This window comes from Arvicanthis niloticus, chromosome 1 (genome assembly GCF_011762505.2).
Source record: "Arvicanthis niloticus isolate mArvNil1 chromosome 1, mArvNil1.pat.X, whole genome shotgun sequence".
In the NCBI taxonomy this organism is placed as follows: Eukaryota; Metazoa; Chordata; class Mammalia; order Rodentia; family Muridae; genus Arvicanthis; species Arvicanthis niloticus.
The window spans coordinates 79,641,804-79,663,521 of NC_047658.1; the positions used below are offsets into that span (position 1 = coordinate 79,641,804).

General features: G+C 41.2%; 1 pseudogene; it reads right to left on the reverse strand.

The window, feature by feature from the left end:
* Positions 1 to 504: 504 nt before the first annotated feature.
* Positions 505 to 20,013, reverse strand: LOC117698099 (DNA repair protein SWI5 homolog pseudogene; annotated as a pseudogene).
* Between the last annotated feature and the right edge of the window lie 1,705 nt (positions 20,014 to 21,718).

A 21,718-nucleotide genomic window follows, 5' to 3' on the forward strand; every position in this document is an offset into this window, starting at 1 on the left:
GCTGTGTATTGAGTGTCTAACATTGTTTGGCAATGAGTGGCAGCAGCAAACTGCGGTTCCTGCAGGACACTTGACATTACTTACTAACAGGAGGTTCTGACAGCCATCAAACTCCTGTCACTGGAGATGAAGACATAAGAGGCATCAGATGAGGGGTGGCAGGTTTTGGCTGGGGGCTCACACTGTCCTTTCCTTGACAGGACCTAAGAGCCCTGAGTATTAGCTATGAGTGTCCAACACTGGGTCCTTACCACACCAACATTTATTTTTTTTTTTTAACTGTTCATATGTTTATTAACAAAAGGAACAGCCACACACATCCATTCACAAGTATGTTTAGGAACCTTAGCACTGACAATACCCACCCCTCCCAATACCCTTCTTTTTTAGGACCCACCCCAAACTTTGGGGGGCTTCTGGCATTTTTTTTAAACCTGAAAACCACATGAATATATTGTCTGGGCTCTCTGCCTTTTATGCCTCCATCCTCCTGTCTCTGTGGGCTGTAGATAAAAATCTCCAAGAAGCTGCTCAGTCATTCTGGTTAAGATCAAAATCTGGATATAACTCCTTGGTGGTAACGCCTTGAGTCACAGTCAGCTTGCCCAGCAGCATCGGTGATACGTCCTTGATGTCATTGTACTCATGGAGGAGGAAGAGATGCTGCTCCAGTTGAATCACAAGGTAGCCCTCTGCTGTTAATTGGGAGATCTCCTTGTCCAGCATGTCCTGCTTCTCCTTCAGTTTTTGAATGTCGGAGCTCAAGGTCTCCTTGGTGACATTATGACCCTCATCAATCATGGGAAATGGCCATTGCGGTGATCAGTAGCCGCCATGGTAAATTCAGCTGAATTCTGACTCACCCCTCCTGAACCCTAAGGTCTGGGGCACCCAGAGCAGTGTGGTCTTAAACTCTGAAGGGTCCAGGGTTGGGGTTAAATGGCTGCTTCAGGTAACTAGAAATCGACGATGGAGACCACCCCCAACATTTATTCTTAACACCTAGGTGGGATTACTATGTGCCAGGCTCTCCTCAAAGCTGTTTATATACAATGCCGCTAATCAGTCACTGACTTACAGAATCAGACTTGTGAAGTATTCTCAAGTGTGAGGAAACTTAGCCTAGGGAGTTGATTTGGAAGTCAGAGATTGTTCAGTGGGCATTGCTGCAGTAGGACATCCTTGCACTAACACCCAATTTATCCTACCCAGCCGTCAAAGTCGCAGGTGAGATGGTGAATTCCTTGCTTTACTCCACCTTCCAGATACTTTGTCCTAGTGGACAGTTGACCTAAATGGGACAATAACCTCTTATCTGGCTAGAACAGGAAGTGTAGCAAGCCCCTCTCCAGTGATAGAAGCCATGTGCAGGGAATCTTAGATGCTATAGGGGCCTGCTTTCTCTAATATTAGAAGTTGATGTGCAGGATGCAGGAGCTTGAGTGTAGGAAGAGGCAGGGAAAGAACTAAGTTGTGTCCATGTTCCAGACCCCACCCCCTACTTTCCAACCCCCCACAGCCCACCCCTGGTGTCCTGAGCCAAGTCTCATCTTTGACCCCTGTCAGGATGTGATACTCACTCTTCCCTTAGATTCCAAACTAATACATCCCTCTTTTGACTTTGGGCTAGTCAAGTTGGGATTTTTTTTTCTGTTGTAATCAAATTCCTGCTTGCCACAGCAGCCCTCAGGCAGGGTCCAAGACCCGTAGCACACTGTAAGGGCTCTATCCCTTCTAGGACTTGCTTCCCATTGGTTTTATCTCTTGCCACTCTCCCTTGATCATAGCCTGTAACACCACTCCCTCACCATTGGGCCTTTCTTGTACAACTCTGTATTTGCTACTAAACCAAAAAACAAATTACTATTAATCAGCAGGCCCGTAATACAGACATCCTATAGAATGAGTATATGATTACAGGGGAAGAAGCTTATGATCCTAATGAACCTTTCACTTGGCCATCGAAGACTTTTGTAAAGCATACTTGCTACAACAGGTTCATTTTTCTGGCTCAAGAGAACTTTGTCTGACTTTCAGGCCCTTACTCAGACACCAATCTGGCCATTAGGATCTTCAGGCAAGCTTATTGATGACCAGTGCCTGTCTCTCTCTCTCTCTCTCTCTCTCTCTCTCTCTCTCTCTCTCTCTCTCTCTCTCTCTCTCTCTAATTCTTCCTCCTTTTTGACCCCTGACTTTATTTCAGCTATAACCAAAGGCATGGAAATTAAAGGCGTGTCCTCTTTGGCTAGGACAATGGTTCAGTAGTTAAAGTGCTTGCCTTTTAAGCTTGATGAGCTGAATTCTATTCTAAGAACCTACAGAACCAAAGCTGGGAATGGTGGCCTACTTGTAATCCCAGCACTTGGGAGGCAGAGGCAGGCAGATCTCTGAGTTCAAGGCCAGCCTGGTCTACAGAGAGTTCCAAGACAACCAGAGCTATTCAGAGAAACCCTGTCTCAAAACAAACAAACAAGTTGGTAATGGTGTCATGCTTTTAATTCCAACAATAGAGAGGTAGAAACAGACAGATTCCTGGTTCTCATTGGCTGCCAGCCTAGCTTTAAGCCAATGAGAAACCTGATGTCAAAAATAAGGTGGGAAACACTTGAAGAATGACACCTGAGGCTGGTCTCTGACCTACACACACACACCCCACATGTACTCACATATACGTGTTTACCCACCCAAACATACACACACATACATATACATGTATGTTCCAGACCCCAACTCCCAACCCTTATACACAAACTCAAAAAATAAATAAATAAAGGATAATGAAGTTATGAAACTTTCAGGTAAATGGATAAAGCTGGATATAATCATTCTGAGTGAGGTAACCCAGACCCAGAAAGATAAACACCACATGTTCTCTGTCATATGTGGATGCTAGTTTAAATTGGAGTGGGAACAAAAGTAAACTAGTAAGGGACTATGAAGGAGGCTTCAAGGTAAGGCAGGTGCTATAAAGAAGAAAAGAGAATAATGGAACATGAATAGTTAAATGGGGGGGTGACATGAGAGCAAAATAGGAGTGAATATGTGGAGGGACAACTAACACTAATGACCTTAGAAAATGTCATTACTATAGAAACTTTCATATATGTGTGTGTGTATGCATACATATACCTGTATATATATGTATATATATATATATATATATATATATATATAGAGAGAGAGAGAGAGAGAGAGAGAGAGAGAGAGAGGAATTTAAATGGAGTTCTACATAATGGGGTAATACCTGCTCCAGATGGCATAGGCCATCAAATAAAAATCTTAATGCCAGGTATGAGTTATCTCTTTTTAAGTTGTTCTTTATAACTTGATGGTAAGACACTATTGCTGAAGACCCCACATGTTTGAGTCATAGGACATAGTGAATTAAATCTGGTGCTAATATAGAAACTTTATCTCTAACTGGTAGGTTTCACAGTGCTAGATGTTTCTATGAATGCTACTAGGATGAGGAAAGTAATCGACAGTCTTAGCCAGCTGCGAATCCTCTGAGCTATGACATGACTGACCTGTCAAGAAATGCCCACTGGTGCGTTAGTGGTATGCGTATTACAGAAGTAACCAAGCACTTCCTGGTTGTACTGAAGGCCAGATTCATAAAACAGAATTCACGCTTAGTGCCATTAACAGAAACAAAAACCAGTGATCTAGGGAAGAACCTACTACCAATAAATGGGCATACTAGTAAACACCTCCTTACGTTCTTATCTTCAACCCATAGTTTGGTCCTCACTGGAGAAGCTTCCTTTTATAGTTGATAGTGATTGATACAGAGACCCACAACTGATCAACATGCAGAGAATAAGAGGCAGTGATGAGTACTCAGCCCAAATGGGACTTGTATATCACACATCTTCCCTGCAAAGCACAGGAATCACCATGGCAGAGGAAGCAGAATGGTTTCCAGAGCCACTGGTGGCAGCTATCCATAGTGAAGCAGTACTATCCAGACATGACAGGACATGGATCCACAGCAGCCAAAAATGCATGAATAAGACCTACACAAAGGCCGGGCGGTGGTGGCGCACACCTTTAATCCCAGCACTTAGGAGGCAGAGGCAGGCGGATTTCTGAGTTCGAGGCCAGCCTGGTCTACAGAGTGAATTCCAGGACAGCCAGGGCTATACAGAGAAACCCTGTCTCGAATAACAAAACAAACAAACAAGCAGACAACAAAAAAAGACCTACACAAAATCAAGCCAGCTAAAACCCAATCATGTATTGGGGTGGAGGAGCACTCATGAAATCGCACCCCTAGCTGAGAAGCTACTGGCAATTGATGTCTGCAGGGAAAAGCGAGTTTTCTCCATCATTAAGGCCCCTGAGAGGCTGTCCTCCACATACTGCAGTAGACAGTCTCACACTATGCACATACAGGAAGCATGAAGTAGAATCGGTGGATTCAACAGCAACAACAAAAACTAAGTTGGAAGAGGGAGATGGGGATGGGAGAAGAATTAGAGGAGAGGGATGGATTTGATTAAAATGTATTACATCCATATATGAAGTTCTCAGGAAAAAAAACCCAAAAAAATTAAAATCTGAAAAGTAAAACTAAAATAAAAATTAAGACATGCATTCTCCAACTTGGCTGAGGCTTGTTGGACTTAGTACTACTCCCAACTCCTTTTTACTGACTGTCTTTTACTAACTGTCCATTTTATTAACTCTTGGGGCATTTCTATAGAGAGCCAATCTCGTTCTATGACATTTTTATTCCTCCTAATTTCCCTCATAGAAGGTAGTGCACGCTTATGGCTCTGGAGTTCCCATGCCTGCCATCAGTCAGCACTGGAGTTCTTGTTGCTAAGATGCCCAGATGCATCCACTGAACGTGCAGTCTAGGGTCTGCCACCAGCAATGGTTCTGCTGCCACACTAGGAGCAGCCACAGTAAACCCAAGTAGATGGACAATAAACGCTCAATGAAACTGTTTTCTTTTTATCTGTATCATTGCTAACCTCTACTTTCAACTCACTTTCTCTGTGTCCCCTGCCCTGCCCTGCCCTCTCCTTGCTTTCCTCAGGTCACATCACTACTTTGGTGGTGAATACATTGTACCAAACTGACTATAGGATGCCTATATAGCCAGAGGTGCTCCTGAAAGAGAGCAACATCTATATTGGTATACTGGGCAAGCAGATGGCCCTCCTCAATATGAGTAGACATCTTCCAGTGCAGTAAGCCCCTCCCCCTAAAAAAGGAAAAGGAAAGTGAATCCATTTTTTGCCCAAACACTGGAGTTGGGATCTGCATATCTCCTACCCTCGGTTCCTTTTCTCAGATCTTTACAGCACAGCTTTCCTGGATCTTCAGATATCCAGGCTCTCAGATAGCAGACTGCAGGGTTTCTTCACTAATACATCATAGTAAACCAAATCTATCTAGATCTATGAGCAGTCTATAGAATGTGTGTGTGCACATATCATGTGCATATGTATCTCTGTATATCTCGTATCATTCATTTCTATATGGACACAGACGCGCGCGCACACACACACACACACACACACACACACATACACACACTTCCCTAACTCCTGCTTATCTCTCTCTTTAGAGAACTCTGATTAGCACAAAGGCTGAGGTAGCATTGGAGGCTCTTGGGGATCAGAAGAAGTAAAACAGAAAAGAGAGAAAAATGAAAGTTCATAAGAAAAGGAGGGGCTGGAATTCCCCCTCCTTTCTCTCACTTAAGTGCCCTTTCCCTGTGCCCAACCCCTTCCCATCCCCCCCAGCATTCCTCAAGTAGGAGCTGTCTACCACTGAGTTTTGCTTCAACAGGGATTGCCAGGCTTCGAAGCTGACAGGGTGGAGCCTGTGGAAGGCTGCCAGGGTACTCCTCTGCTCATTACTCTTCTTGCTGCAATTCATTTCTCTCTGATTAGACACAATTAGAATGCCAACAAATGGCTCGCCCAGCCCTGCTAGGCAGTTACATAACCACAAACATGTGCATACTGCCCATCAGAAGCAAGTGAGCCACTAATGAGGAGGGTTAATTACAAAGTGAGGGTCATCCCAGGACAGCCTGTGGCTGCATTCCCTTTCTGATCAGAGAGAGTCCACACAACAATAAGCTCCAAAGTAATCTGCAGCCGAGTTTCTAGAGGGAACTTGCTGAGCCTTGTTTATGGCTACACAGACAGGGATAGGGCTACCTTCCTAAAGTGTCATGTTTTTAATAACCTTCCAACACAGTCCTCCAAAGTTACCTCAAAAGCACAGGCTTTGAGCTCTTGGTCAATTTCCTCAGTTTTTCCTCACGGACTGCCTGGAGTCCTCATGTTCTTCTGTTTTCTACTTCCACTTAGACATACTCTATGGTATCTTTCAATTCTCATTCAACTCTGAGAGGATTGTCATAATGAACTCTCAACCACCATTTTTTTTTCACTTTATTTTTATCTATTCACTTTACATCCTGCTCCCTGCCCCTCCTCCTGGTCACCCACTTCAACAATCCTTACCCCCACCTCCCCCAGCCCTCTGAAAGGATGGAGGTTCCCTTGGGTATCCTCCGATGCTGGCACATCAATTGACCACCATTTTTAATGTTCTTGTAAGAGACATCACCAGAGACACTTCATGCACACACACGCACCACTGGCTCCTGTTCAGGAATGTCTATGCTAACTTGGAATTTTCCTCTCACATGTTTCTATAAAAACCTACTGAAGATCAGCCTCTGCCTTTCCGTACTGACTCTTAGTCCTGCTGCAGCTGCCTGCAGGAGCTTCTCCTCCCACTCCTCTTTTATTCCCAGGGAACTCCACCTTTTCCTTCAGACCCAGGGTCTCCCAAGCTCCTTTCTGTGGACCCTCTCAGTCTCTCCTTCTAGGACATCTCCATCCTTTAGTGTCAGCCACTGACCCATGGAAACATTTTCTACTAGGGACTCCCAGTGACCATCCTGGGCTGAGACTCAGCCTTTTCTCCTAGCTCATCTCCATTTCTTTGTGGCACCCACCTAATTGCAGAAGCACTCTCTACCAAAATTTAGATTTTAGCTTACCTAAAATCTAAAGTGGACAACAGCAACCAAAAGCCCCACAAAGACAAGAGAATACACAGAATAAATAATCCAAGAGTAGAAAATCAAGAGGGAGGACAGCTATGCCACCACAACAAAATAATAGGACTCAACCAACATTACTCCTTAATAACTCTCAATAGTAATGGTCTCAATTCCTAAATAAAAAGAAAGACTAACAGACTGGATTAGAACCATCTTTTTGATGCATCCAAGAAACAAATCTTCCAATCAAGGATAGACATTACCTCACAGCAAAAGGATGGGAAAAACTATTACAAGCAAATATATCCAAGAAGCAAGCAGGTATAACAAATTTCATATTTGCCAAAATAGACTTCAAGACAAAATTAATCAGAAGAGATGGAAACTGGCACTACATACTTATTAAAGGAAAAATTCACCGAGTATATTCCAATTCTAAACATCTATGCACCAAACACAAGGAAACCCAAGTTCATAAAAAATACACTACTACAACTAAAATAACATACTGACCCTCACACAGTGATAGTGGTGATTTCAGTACCCCACTATCATTGGCAAACAGGTAATCGAGACAAAAAATAAACAGAGAAATACTGTAGCTGAATAACAACATAAGTCAAATGGACCTTGTAGACATCTACAGAACATTCCATCCTAACACTAGTGTGCCTTCTTCTGATCAGTTCATGGAACTTTCCCAAAATTAACCACATATTAGGGCACAAAGCAAGTCACAACAGATACAAGAAAGATGAAATAAGACTCTGCATCCTTTCTGATCACCCTTTATTAAAGCTGGATGTCAATAACAGCAAAAACAGCAGAAAGTATACAAGCTTATGAAAACTGAACAACTTACTACTGAATGAAGATGTGGTCGAGACAGAAATCAAAAATGAAATTAAAAACATGTTAGAATTGAATGACAATGAAAACACCAGCATACCTAACCTATGGGACGCAATGAGGGTGGTACTGGGAAGAAAGTTCATGGCACCAAATACTTACATAAAAAGCAAAATCAACAAAGACTGAAGTGATTTCACATTAGTAACTTAATGGCAGAACTGAAAGCTCTAGAACAAGAAGAATAACCCACAATAATAGATAAGAAGAAATAACCAACGTGAAGGCTGAAGTAAGTGAAATAAAAACAACAAATCAATGAAACAAAGAGTTGGTTTTAAAAAACAAACATTGACAAATGATTAGGCAACATAACCAAAAGATGAAGAGAAAAGACCCAAATTAATTAAATTCATTACAGATGAAAGGGAGAACATTACATAAGACACCAAGGAAGTTCAGAGATTGATAAGAACATACTTTAAAATTTACTCCACAAAATTGGAAAACCTAAAAGAAGTAGATGAACATATACACACACACACACCACACACACATATATATACATACATACATACATACATATATATATATATATATATATATATATATATGTATACCAAAGTTAAATCAAGATAAATTAAGAAATTGAACAAACTCATAAACCCTAGTAAGACAAAAACAGTAGTTGTAAATTTCCCAATTAAAAACAGTCCAGGTCCAGAGTCAGTGAAAAATTCTATCAAACCTTCAATGAAGAATTAATACCAATACTCCTCAAAGTATTCTGCAAAATATAAACTAAAGGAACATGTTCTAATTCTTTTTATGAAGCCTGAGGGAGTAGGAGAGAAGGGTAAAGAGGGAATGTAGAGAGGAATATAGTGTTTTCAAATAAAACTACAGGTTATTTGAGAAACTATACAGAAACCCACTACTGTGAAAATGTCCTAAAATGTGTACACATTTGAATCTAAATAAAGTCATCAAATGATAGGGAGATAATGCCCCCAAATAAACATCTTAAGCCACCAAGTAAAACCTCCAGTTAGTTCATGGAATGTATTGCATCTTGTTGATTTGTTGGCCAATGGGTCCTATGGAACCCCACCCTCAAACATCACAGGCTATTGCCAAAGTTATTAGTTGCTCTTAGAACCTGATGATAAGCCCCTATTGTTAAAGACAACATTGATGTCAAGTTAACATCAAGAGGTCAAGCCAGTATCTAACTAGAAGCTTCATCCCTACTGACTAACATTCACCATACTGGAAGGTACCTGCACAATACTGGAGGAGAAAAGTAATAATCAATATGGCTCAGCTACAAACCCTACAAACCCACAACAGCAAACTGCCTGCAAGATAATACTACTACAATAGTGGCACAAAAGTTATGGAAGTCACCAACCAATTTTTAAAAGTTGGATTTAAAGCCCACTCAAGATGCAAGCCATACCTGACACTGCTAAAACTTTCAAGAACCTAAGAATAGATAGGTCATGGGGAAAACCTAATACTACTCTTCTGCTATGAGAACATAGCAATAAAAGGTCTCTTGAAGACATATTGTTATACATATAAATTAGTGCCTTGTTCAACTCACATTAGCGAAGCTTCTTCAGGCAGTAGATGGGAATTATGCAGAGATCCACAACTGGACAATGTGCCAAGAATGAGAGACCTTGGAGCACTCAGTCCTAAATGGAATATCCTCCTCAGATTTAGGACCATTTTCATCAAACCCATCTTTTCCAGGCTCAGGGATCTATGTGGAAGAGGAGGCATGAAGATTGCAAGAAACATAGGTGAGAGATGACTCCAGGTAAACAATTTCTTCTAGATACAAAATAACTAATGATGCACATATGAACTCAGAGTGTGGCAGCACACAGGAAAAATGTACACAGTCAACCCAAACAGGGTCCCAGCACTGAGAAGGGGAAGTGGACTCAGGGTTCCACCCCTAACCAAGAAGCTATCTGCAACTAATTACCACTGGTCAAGGGAAAATCAGCTTTCTCCAGTGGATTTCCTCTGGGTCTATCAAGTCCATTCCAGAGCAGATCCATGGCCAGGAGTAGTTGACCAACGGAAAACAAACCCAATGGTATTTTGTAGACTTTTTACTTTGTTTTGCTTTTTTTTGTCTTATTGGGTTTGTTTGTCTGTTTGTTTTTATTTTTGTTTTTGTGTTTCTGTGGGGGTTTTTTATTTCTTGGTTTTTGTTTGTTTTGTTTTCTGTTTTATATCTATTTTTAAGAAAAAGAATATTAATTTGGGTGGGTACGAAGATGTGGAGGATCTAAAGAAGTTGAGGAAGTAAAAATACATGATCAAAATATATTGTATAGAAGTTTCGTTTTTTTAAAAAATGACATATATAAATGCCACTTATTTCTTCAGATAAGATTAGAGCTGTACCCAAGATGTTCAAATACACAGCTTGGGCTGAGTCCAGAACATTTCCTTCTTTTTTCTAACTATCCTAGGCCTAGACCTGGAAGCTCGTAAGCCTCTGTACAATAAAATCTTCTGAACTGACTGATTCGATCTGGCTTTTCTTGGCTTCTGACTGAATTGCTCTGCCTGGCCTCATACTAACTTTGGCAATTTGTTCTAATCTTCTGGCTCCTTCTCATTCTCTGGCTAGTTCTGTCTTCATCTGTGTCTAGCTTGTTCTCTCTATAACCTGTCTCCTTAAAATTGTCACAGAAAACCTGGCACACACACATGACCCATCGCACCACACACTTTTTTTCTCTTACTACCTCTCTCCTTTTGCTATTCTCCTGTAAGTTGGGTGTATTCTATCTCTGACTCATTCTGTCAAATCTTTCTGTTATTCATCACTTTGTCTACTCCTCCATTAGACTTCACTTTTAAAGATGGCTGCTTCCTTCCATAAACTAACCTTACCTTAATTGTTAGGGATTAAAGGTATATATTAAGAGCATGCTTGTATTCCAGCCAGATCATACTGTAATCCAGGGCATGTGTGCACTCTGTCTGAACCATATCTTTGAATGTGATTCCTTGCTAGAGCACCCATGTTGCTGGACTAAAATTCCTCTATAGTGATGCAGATAAAGCATCAGCTTCTGTGATGTCTCACTTTTCCCTCTTTGAGACACTGCCATTTGTCAGGCATTGTCTTTGATGTCATGCATGGACAAGTCCTCACATTAGCAAGTGAAAGAACTGTGAGATGTGTGTGCTGAGAGAAATGACTCAGGCATGTGGCACTGAGGGAAGGCTATAAACATCAGTCCATCTTAAGTCCACATTGTGACGTGCAAGTTACTATAATTTCGTGCAGGAACACTGTGCTTTTCTGGGGTCTTGTGGCACAGAAATTTGCACAGTACATTTCCATCTATTCTCTTCTCACATGAGTATAGCATAAAGTGGATTACCACATCACATTCTACTCTTCACCCCCATAACTATTTTCCTGCAATGCATCTATATGTATTTTTAATTGAATAGCAACTATTAATACAAACACACCCTCATGTTTATTATTATAGCTATGTCTATTTTCATCAACTTCTAAGAAATGACTCTATAAAGTACTAGAAATGTAATCTATTAGCATCATCCTGATAGACTCATCAAATTCCCCTGTCATTCCTGATTTTCACTGTACAAGATTGAGTTAGATCTTCTCCCATAGGGGTGGGACTTCTGGCCTTGGATTTATGTTTTGCAGTCATCTTTGATCAAAATGCTTCTGTTGTTGAGAAAGGAAAACCCCTAGCAAATTCCTTGGAGGAGTAGAGATCAGTTAATACATGGTGCGAGGAAGATATAATCAAGAATGAGTGTCAGGGGCAAAGAGAGACCAGATAAAGAGATTGGAGGGACATGTACTAGGGGTTGGGCAGTTGATCCATCAGCAATGTGCTTGCCTTACAAACATGGGAATTTGAAGTTGGTTCCTTAAAATCAACTTCAGAATTGGGAGATGGAGACAGGCGGATTCCTGCTGCTTACTGGTCAGCCAGCCTAGCCTATAGGCCAGTGAGGGAGACTCTACCTAAAAAGAAAAAAAAAAGAAATAAGAGAGAGGAGGGGAGGGAAGAGGAGATGGAGAGAGGGAAGAAGGAGAAAAGGAAGGAAGAAAAGGAAGGAAGGAAGGAAGGAAGGAAGGAAGGAAGGAGGGAGGGAGGGAGGGAGGGAAGGAAGGAAGGAAGGAAGGAAGGAAGGAAGGAAGGAAGGAAGGAAAGAAGGTGCTAGCTTAGGAAACAACACAAGAGGTTGACCCATATGTGCATGTGTACACATGTGCATGCACTACAACTACACACAAACACACTCACACAAATGCACACACGTATGCACATGCACACACACAATTTTCACTGGTATATTGTAGACAAATGGCAGTATTTGATTTCCTTCTTCAGATAAACTATGACAGTGCCCATATTCTCTTTGCCAAAGGCATGCTCAGATTTCTACACACTCCCTTACTGCTAGCTATAAATTCCTCTCCATTCCCCACCACAAAGCACATCACCATGCAAGTGATTTAGGGTAATGTTATTACAGAAATAAAATGCATCTGCCATAATAGTCAAATAAATTATGTGCAATTCTGAGAGCTCTCACCCTTGTTACTAACAAGTTTCTGACAACATGGAGACATTTACCCATTATGCCCCAAACACTCACTAGTAACTGACAGAATAGATGTTTCACAAATATTTGTTGAATGGATGGCTGACTCTGCCTCAGCACTGATGTGACAAAGCAATGGATGCGACCCCAGAGACTGAGAACCACCGTGGTCAGAAGCACATTGCCACTGATAGGTTTCTACGAAAGGGGATGGCAGCATCATGCGCACATTTCTGAAAGATTGTGTGCAAAGGACAGATTGGAGAGGAAGAGCCTGGCAGTAGAGGGACCTGCCAGGAGGCTGGGGCAGTGACATGTATAGGCAATGATGAGTTCCTAAACTGTGACAGTGGTGAAGAGACAGGAAAAAAGGAAGGACCAGAAATGAAGTAGGCTCAAGAAATATTTAATAGAACTGAGCAGAACTCAATCAAGGATTCTCTTCTCCATGGTCATTTTGAATGGGATATTACTAGTCTGAGAGAAAAAGGCTGGGATGCTCATCACACTGGATCAGAGCTGCGTTACTCACAGGCAGAGCAGGAAGCCACCCCCATACTATAATATCAGGAGCATTTGAAGACACAGGGACTAAAATATCCATGCCACCCACTTCCTGATGTTACATCATTAAAGCGACACTTCTCGATTTGCATCCTTCCCAGATGTCATTATAACTAGTCAACACACTTGAGAAGGGAGGAATGTTTATTGGGTGTGAAGTTCGCTTTGCATACCATTATTGAATCCTCACCATGACCTTGCAGTTTTAACACTACTAAGAGAAAACTGATGCTTAGAGAGAGATTTAAGCCAGAATTTGTACCCATCTCTTTGTGATCTCACCTATCTTGGCCAATCTAGAATGACACCATTGTTGTTACCACTAGCTTTCTATATTTTCAAATATAGGAGAAGTGGGCTTGATGTCAGGAGAACCTATAAAAATTCTGTACATTGTTTATAGTACAGACAAGTGTCACAGATAATAGCACATCTGAGACTAGACTTGAGAGAGTAGGCTGTGGTCATCAGCTACACAGTCTTGTTCTCACAAGCCAGGAGTTATCAGAACTGAGGAGGAAGTGCTAAAAAAGATTCTCTGGGCTCTCGAAATAACATCTGCACCAAGACCAGGAGCTTAATACCGAGTCCAAGAGTAGCTGTCTCAATGTTTTCCAGAACTTGGAAAAGGAACTAGTTTGCTTTGGGTGTAGAAGAAAAAGTTCCCACATTTAGAAATTCTCTCTTACAGGATTCTTAACTTACACATTTATCATGTTCCTCTTCTCTGGAACCCAATATTCTTCTAGAAGTATGTCCTAAGTCTTACTTCACAGGTTCAGGAATATTGTTTCCTTCCTGTTTTATTTCCTGGGTATCTACCCTAACAGAGCTGGGCTTTGAACTAATATCATAGCCCACCAGTAGGGGGAGTCAGTATCCTTTATGGTGGCAAAGCTTAATGTCAATCAATTGATATGATGATATACCCTGGATTTCAAATTCTTAGGATTGAAATCTGTGCACTGAGCTTATTATATCAGAGCATACATAGGAAGTAGGGAGGTGGTAGAAGTTGAGCTGAGAGAAGGAAAGGCCAAGGTCAGAAACTGATGAAAGAAGAACAAAACCAGAACCTAACATGAGTGTATTACTCAGAGTTCTCTAAAGGAACAGAAATAATACAAAATATATTATATAACATACATATATGTTTTCTAGTAAGTTATAATAGGGTATGTGTATGTGTATGCGTATATGTATGAATGAGGGGGATTTGTTAAAGTAGTTTAGGAGGTGCAGTGTAGGTAGTCCAACAATAGCTGTCTCCCAAAGGAGAAACCAAGAATTCTCTAGTTGTCTAGTCCACAAGGCTAGGTGTCTCAGCAGTCTCAATTTGGTACTAAAAGCCTGAAGGGTCCCTGGAGAGCCAGTGTTCTACAGTCTACATTGGAACCATGAAGAATTTGCTTCTACCATCAGTGTAGAAATGCCAGAGCAACAGAATAAGTTGAACCTGCCAGCTAGAATGAGGACAAGCAGGCACAAAGCAGCTGCCATCAAAAGGTGGCATTTAGGGTGGGTTGTCCTGCTTTAAGTTATCTGATCAAGAAAATCCCTGACTGGAGTGACTTGAAGCCTGTATTTTAGTTAATTCCTAATGCAGACAAGCTGATAGTGAAGATTAGCCATCACAGGGACTGAGGGTAATGTGAGGCTGGGTCAGAGACAAGCAGAGACTGGGTGAGTCACCAGGCTGATCCCAGTAAGAGACTAAGACACAGCAGAACTTCAGCTGATTGGATCTGTCAGCACTCTCAGAATTGATCAAATACAGAGCTGATTCCTGATAACCAAACTCCCAGGACATCATTGATAAATCAAAGTCTGAGCTATTTCCAGACAAAAGTGTTAATTGGTCTGAAACTCTGCCTTCCCTGGACAATGCTAGGGCTAAAGGGACCATACATTTGTCTCTACCTCTCTATTTTCCTAGACCCTTACAAGCCTTCCCTCGAGAAACAATAACAAACATTTACTACATCCAGGTTTATCTGGTTATATTGAGATCTTTCTAGCCATTCATCCTAGGGAAATCCTTCTGTGACTACCATGAATACCTAAGCATTTTCCCACATCAGTTACATTGCCATTTGTTCTTCATTCAATAAACACTAATTACTGTTGCATGCACTATAATGTGATATCCACTTGGGATATAACTGATAAATGAGAGAGGTGTGGCCTTGGTCCCTGCAAAACTTACACACTAAAAAAGGAAGACAGACTAGCAACAGGAAAGCAGACAAGATCTATACAGCACATATTGGAGTATGAAGGCATATAGGATGCTGAAGAAAAAAACACAGCATTCTCAGACAAGGTTAAAAGATGTGTTTGTGGTTTCATAGAATGAATTAGGTAGTGTTCCTTCTGTTTCTATTTTGTGGAACAGTTTATAGAGAATCTGGACATTTTCAGAGACATATTTGGAAGTTAGCTGTAGTTCACTATGATGTTATGACAGCAAGAGATAAAGTTGGGACAGGATCTGGATTTCAAACAAGGGTGAGTGCATGTTTTAAAGGCTCTTTTAATTGTCAAGCTAAAATTGGTTTTGTCTCTTCTACAGTATTTATTGTAAGCTGCATTGACTGTATAATTTCCAATTGTGTTAGTGTGTTGAAACCTGGCATGTCTGTTATGGGGGTCTATCAACCAGCTTTTGTCTTAATCCCTTGAATATAGAAAACCTTGATTCTCTGAAAACAGCTTGAAAGTGATGGAAGAAGTGAGTTAGGCTTTAAGTGGAAGCAAGAGGGTAGTGGGCTTGATTATTGCTGGTATAACAGCTTTAATTTCATTAATTGCTAGCACCACTGCTTCTACAATAGCTTTGACACAAGGAGTTAAGACAGCTATTTTTGTTAACCATCTAGCAAAAAATGTTACTAATGTATTGAGTATACAAAAGGATTTATATAGGTGTCTGTAACAACGGATGATGCTCTATAACCTATTCAAATTATCTGAAGGAGGTTCAGGGTTCAAGAGTTAGAAGCCACCCCAAGTGTCATGACAAATATCATTGGAGTAATGTTACTTCTAAAGTTTACAATGATTGTCATTATAATTAGAAAAAAGTTTAAAGACACCTGTAGGGTATTTGGCATAATCCTAACACCACTCTGGGTTTGTTTACTTTGCATAGTGAGATTATAAATTTAAAAAAATGCTGCTCTGTTGAGCTTTGATGCTGCAGCAGATAATGCCGATAAAATTATCCATGGCCTGAGGTCAATATTTCCATTTTAGTCAAACCTCAGGAATGGCATATATAGCTTGATCAGGCTAGCCCTTCTTGTCCTGGGAATACTTTTGTTCCTGCCCATCATGTTAAAGCGTGTATCTAACTACATCAACAGGCTGGCAGCCAAAGTATATGACTTGAAACTGATAATGAATCCCCAGATAGAGTTATTAATTTAACAAGCTGGTAAGCCAAGGATGGGTAACATTCTGCACAGAGCCTTACCAACCTAAGACATAAGTGCATTGCTTATAATAATGCATATTCCATGACAGGTAAGAAAGGCTTTCTTGTCAGAATGATCTTAGACAGGCTCAGTCTGGTTTATGAAATAAAAGGGGGGAGATGGAGAGCTTTGGGGGCTGCCTGGCAGGAATCTATAATTGGCCAAGAACAAGAAAATGGGCTGCTTAAAGGAATCTGACAGAGGACAAGGACAAGGACAAAGACAAGGAAATGGACTGCAGGCAGGAATCTGACATTGGACTGGAACAAAGAAGTAATTTCAGGCAGAAATCTAAATCTTAGGCTAGAACAAAGAAGTAGGCTTCAGGCATGAAAATGACTTTGGACTAGGACAGGGAAGCATGCTCAGATATTCTGATCATCCTGATAAGCCCTTAGAAATAGTGATCACAAGAGTGATCACAGGACTCTGTTTATTGTTGTGCATGTCCTTTGATTATCTGGATTTATTGTTTCCCTTGTTCCTGGACTATTTGCATCTATTATATTGCTAGTTCCTCAACCTAGAACTGACCTTAACACTTGCATGTAATTTAAACAGTATAAAGGCAAAAAAGGAGGAGAAGGGATGAGATAGGGGATTAATGGGTGGGGGGAATGAGGAAGGGGGATGGCATCTGAAATGTAAATAAATAAAATATCGAATAAAAAACAAAAAAAAAGATGTTTCTTTTTTCTTTTCCTATTTGTGTGTGTGTTGCATTATGTGTATAGGCATTTTGCCCATGTGTGGACACATGTGTGTGGATGTGTATGCATGTGTGTGTGTGTGAACATGAAAGCCCAAGGTTGATGTCTGGAATCCTTCTAGATTGCTCCTCTATGTGATCCATCAAGGCTGAGTCTTTTAAACAAAATAGAGCTTATCCATACAGCTAGTCTCATTAGCCAGCTTACTGTGGAGATCCCCAGTCTTCCTCTTGAAGGCCAAAACCCACCTGGCTTTTATGTAGGTTCTGAGGAACCAAAATCTGGTCATTATATTTGTACCACAATCATTTAAACACTGTATCATCTCACTAGCACTGAATAGGCACCTTTTTAAAAAAAATTATTTCTCTGAGAACTTGATATAGCATATTTTATTGTATGAAGTCCTCCTACTCTTCACTCTCCTGCCTCGTTCTTAAATCCAGTGAGTCCAAGTTTGTGTTGGCCAACTATTCTGTAGTGTGGGGCCTACCCTGGAGCATTGTCAATATACTGGTAGTCCTCCATATAATAAAAAACTGACTCTGCCTTCCCTAGCATCTATCAAAATCTAATATCTCCTCAGCTAAGAATGGGACTTGTGCCCACCTTCCTGACTTCTCCATGCTGAGATCTGCTCTGGGTGGAGCTTGAGCTGTACTGTCATAATCACTGTGAGTTCACATGTATGCATCTGCTTTCTTGCTTCCAGAAAACATTGCTCCCTTGAAGTCATCTACCATCTCTGTCTCTTATAGTCTTCCTGTTTCCTCTTCTATGAAGATCCCTAAGCCTGGAGGAGAGATATATGATATAGATATCCCATTTGGGACTGAACACTTCTGCATACTGATTAGTTGTGGGTCTCCATGCTAATCCTCATCTACTATAAAATGAAGCTCCTCTGTCAAAGGTTGAGAGATGCACTGATCTATGTGTATAGCAATATGACTTTAGGAATTGGTTTAATGCTGTGTCCATTTAGAAGAATGAAAAATGACTTTTGACATGAGTCCCAAAGAAGCTGACCTCACAAAGACAGGAGAGCTAGAGTATGACATCATGGATTCAGGCAGGGGAAAGTCAGATGTGAGAGTGGTATGGAAGGTGAGCAGTGTCCCAAAGCATGCTGGACACAGGGGAGAGTGTCATCAAGATGAAAATGGAAGAGACTAGAGACATATGCAGAGCCTTGCTTACTGTGTGTGTGGTCAGCTTGGGTTTTAGTTAAATGAACTGAAAGGCAAGGAGAATCTAGAGAATCAGAAATAGATTCAGGAATAAGGACCAGACCACCCTGTCGACTGTGGGTCTCAAGTGATAGATACAGTCCTAGACAGGGAGATGTTAAATGAATCACCAGACATTAGAAGGAAGACGGTCCTAGCTGGATTGTAAGTAGAAGAGGATTTCGGTAGGTTTCCAACAGGCAAGGGAACTAGTAACTAAGAGAAAGGCAAAGCATCTTTTAGGGCCTTCTCCTGAGGCTAATAATTCACATTCTCTGTACTCTAGATGCAAAACTCTCTACATTATTAGAAATGTTTCTCAAGAATCTCTAGACCTATTAACACCTGAAGAAAGCCCTACAGGGCAAGGAGAACTCATGATTGCCTAAGGAGACCTCGGTGGAAACAAGGTTAAAGACCAACTATCTCCTATCCAACCTCCTTAGCATGGCAAAACACAGCAGCATATTCTAATTTACAGTTCCAATTAAATCATAATATTAAGGTCACTCTTTAGATACTCTGACACAACATTATTAAATTGTAAGCAGTTACGAATGTTATTGTTGCTCTTGTTATCACTTTAGAGGTGTCTCTGAAGAGTTTGTGAATGGACAGCAAGTCCACAGGAAATTAAATCTTTTTCTTATAAAAATAAATTTGACCATCTAAGAAGAATTGGATAAATTAACTAACCATCAAGAACCACTTACACTAATTTTAAATTTATTATTATCTATTGATCACCTACTGCATGCCAAAAATTTTTAAATGTTTGCTGTCAATCAGAGAAGCAGGTGTCATTGGTCTCATTTACAACCTGAAAAAAAATTGAGGCTCACAGAAGGCTCATATGACTATGTCAATGTCATGAGCAGTGATTGCCATCAGGATCTGTCAGGCACAATAGTGTTATGTGATATTCTGTGATATCATGCTGTGATATTCTGAACGTGCTTGTGTTTATTATTTCCTTGAGGTTATCTGTAGTCCTGTGTGCAAAGCTATCAAAAAAAAGCAGCTATTTTGCCTAGATTGGCAAACTCAGATGCCCTCTGGGCCTAGAAAGATGATATTGATTACTAAACACTCCAGTATTATTGAGAAAAATGCAGGGCTTATGTTATTCTGATTCATCTTCATTGGTCACCTTGTTAGAATCACCACAGATTGTAGTAAGAATTTTGGTTTCTTTAAAAACCCAGTCATATGTGAATATGTTTTTGTTTTGATCCCATGGGGCTACTTCAGTTGGTCCACAAATGTTGACTATGATTGTCTCATGCTGTAGGAGGGGTATGATTTTTGCCAGCTGTAAATAGTTTATGTTTGAAGTTCTGGGGACTCTTAAGAGGGTATAAATGCAAGAGCTCTGAGGGGGACTGTGGCAGCTGCTGCTCCCCCTCCTACTGGTGGATGATGATGATGATGATGATGATGATGATGATGACCATGACAATGATGATATTGATGCTGGTGGTGGTTGCTGCTACTGGCCCCTGCTGTTGTTGGTCCTGATGTTGCATTTGCTGGATTGCTGGATTGTTGGATTGCTGGATGATTGCTGGATTGCTGGATTGCTGGATGATTGCTGGATTGCTAGATTGCTGGATTGCTGGATTGCTGGATTGCTGGATTGCTGGATTGCTGGATTGCTGGATTGCTGGATTGCTGGATTGCTGGATTGCTGGATGATTGCTGGATTGCTGAACTGCTGAATTGCTGGGTTGCTGAACTGCTGGGTTGCTGGGTTGCTGGGTTGCTGGGTTGCTGGGTTGCTGGGTTGCTGGGTTGCTGGGTTGCTGGGTTGCTGGGTTGCTGGGTTGCTGGGTTGCTGGGTTGCTGGGTTGCTGGGTTGCTGGGTTGCTGGGTTGCTGGGTTGCTGGGTTGCTGGGTTGCTGGGTTGCTGGGTTGCTGGGTTGCTGGGTTGCTGGGCTGCTGGATAATCTGAAGATGAAGATTGGGCTTGCCCCTAGGAACCCAATGCCCCTAATCAGCAGGAAGAAGTCTTAAGAAGTCTATGACCCCTTTCCCCTCTAACCTTCTTTCTCTCCTACCTAGCTTTGGGGGATTGGAATGGATCAGGGTGGAATATTGGAAGGGTGGTAAATATTAGAACCCAATAAAATAGCCAAAGGAACACACCAACAATGGATGGTGAGGTATCTCCAGAAAGATTTTTTTTCTTTTTTGTTTTTTCCCCCATTTTAAAATTTCATATGTATGGAATTTTTCCTGCATGTATGTCTGTGTACCAAGTATGTGCCCGATGCCTTCAAAGACCAGAAAAGGGTGTTGTATTCTCTGGGACTGAAGTTACAGGTGGTTGTGAACCATCATATGGGTGCTGGGAATTGAACATAGTCTGCAAGAGCAGTCACTGATCATCTCTCCAGCCTGTTTCCAAACAGGTTTAACTAAACCAAGAAAACCCATCCTGAATGTGAGTGGCTGGGAAACTGTACTTAATATATTGAGAAATTGAGCCCAACACCAACATGCATCACTCTCTGCTTTCTGCCTGTGGATGCCTTAAGACCAGCTCCTTTACTCTCTTACTACCACGACTCACAGTCATAACAAACTGTATCTCTTCAACTGTGAGCCAAGAGAAAGCACTCCCCATTTAAGTTGCTTTATAAGGTATTTTGTCACAGAAATAAGAGTACCTAATATACTAGGGGATGATAGAAAACAGGAGCACATGTCCCTTTCCAGGAAGGTATCTTCTGCTCAGGCCAACGTGGTAGCAGCAGCTGCTACTGAAGCCACTGGAAACTCAGCCCAGGAGACTAGATGTGCTTTTCAAGGAAGCAAGAGACATGGTCATTTGCAGGGAAGCTCAATGGGGTTTTAAAGTTTGCAACCAAACTCAAATATGGTTTTAGAAAATGGAGCAGGGTAAACAGCATTGTGTATGCCAACGCCACGTTAGCCCAGCTAAATGAATGTGTGAGCGGAATCCAGCCTTCAGGCTACTACTTTCCAGCTTCCACCACACAGACCATTGAAGAATTATTTATGAGGTGGAGGAGTTTGATAAACAACCTTAATGGCTGATGATAGAGGTTGGACCAACTATATGTGATGCAGTCATCTGATTAAATTTTTAAAGGCTTTAGTAGTGAGCAGCCTGGAAACTATGTAGTACCCTAGAAAATTCTTAGGAAACATAGCAGGATAACATGCTTCTGGTGTAACATTACATTTAAAAGGCAAATTATAAAATTA